At 43.4% G+C, this 1,253-nt stretch overlaps 1 pseudogene; it reads right to left on the bottom strand.

The window, feature by feature from the left end:
• Nucleotides 1–469: 469 nt before the first annotated feature.
• LOC125091438 (28S ribosomal protein S7, mitochondrial-like) lies at nucleotides 470–1,043 on the bottom strand (annotated as a pseudogene).
• Between the last annotated feature and the right edge of the window lie 210 nt (nucleotides 1,044–1,253).

Raw genomic sequence — 1,253 nt, 5'->3', positions numbered from 1 at the left:
ATGTTTCCTGGGGGAAATCCAAATTGATATGTTCCCTCTTTGTAAGGAAATGGGACAGGAAAAACAAGTTCTAGCCCCCAGAGAAAGGACTTACAAGCAATAAATATATTGCTCCATCCTTATGAGGACTGATGGGCCTTTAAAAGGGAACTACATCTGGGGCATGTGGGTGGCTCAGTGGGTTAAGCCGCTGCCTTCGGCTCAGGTCATGATCTCAGAGTCCTGGGATCGAGTCCCGAAATGGGCTCTCTGCTCAGTGGGGAACCTGCTTCCCTCTCTCTCTCTCTGCCTGCCTCTCTGCCTACTTGTGATCTATCTCTGACAAATAAATAAATAAAATCTTAAAAAAAAAAAAAAAGGGAACTACATCCTTAACCCCCAAGTGTTTTTCACCATGACAGTGGCTCCTATTGTTTCTTGCAGGAGAAAGCCCTGGGCTCCTCCTTGAGCCTCTACCCTCCGTCTGTCATCAGCAATAGTGAGCCAGGGCATGGTTGGCCTCCACCATCTTGTGCATGTCATGCTTCTTCTTGACCACAGGGCCCTGTTTGTGAAAAGCCTCCAGCAGCTCATGTGACAGCTTCTCTAGCATCAGCATCCACCAGTTCTTCTTCTCCCTGCACTCAATAATCATCCACTTCATTATCAGGAAACGATGACAACGATCATCTAGTGACATAGGGACTTTGTAGAAATGGCCACCTCTGAAGGTGGGTACCAGCTCAATCACAGGCTCATAGTTCTTCAGTACTTGGTGGAAGCTGGTGGAGGGCTTGTGCTGGATGGTTGTCTGTTCCTCTGCAGAAGCAACATTGTACTTCTCAAACTCCTTCTCTTTCCCAGCTTCCAGAATCTGCATCATGAGGGATCTCGCCAGTATTTTGTTTCCTCCTTTCATCATCATGTTGGTGAATTTACTGACACTGGGTCTTCAAACTTGTTTTTGTCACTGGGGCAGCTTTAATAAGCTGAATCTTCCTGAGTTCCTGCTCCTACTTCTCAGAATGGGTAATTTCTACTATTCTATCTTTATGTCCACTCATTCTTTCCCATATCAACTCTATTCTGCTGTTGGCTCCTTCTAGCAATTTTTCATTTTGGTTATTGTATTTTCAGTTCTAAAGTTTGATTTTTCTTTATGTCTTCTATTTCTTTGCTGGGACACTATTTATTTGATGGGAACTTTGGGACTTTCTATCTTTTCATTTTCTTTCATCTTTTACATAATTTTTCATTGAAACATGATGACTAAT

Source organism: Lutra lutra, chromosome X (assembly GCF_902655055.1).
Source record: "Lutra lutra chromosome X, mLutLut1.2, whole genome shotgun sequence".
In the NCBI taxonomy this organism is placed as follows: domain Eukaryota; kingdom Metazoa; phylum Chordata; class Mammalia; order Carnivora; family Mustelidae; genus Lutra; species Lutra lutra.
Note: the sequence above shows the minus strand (reverse complement) of the source record. Positions and strands in the feature narration are given on the sequence as shown.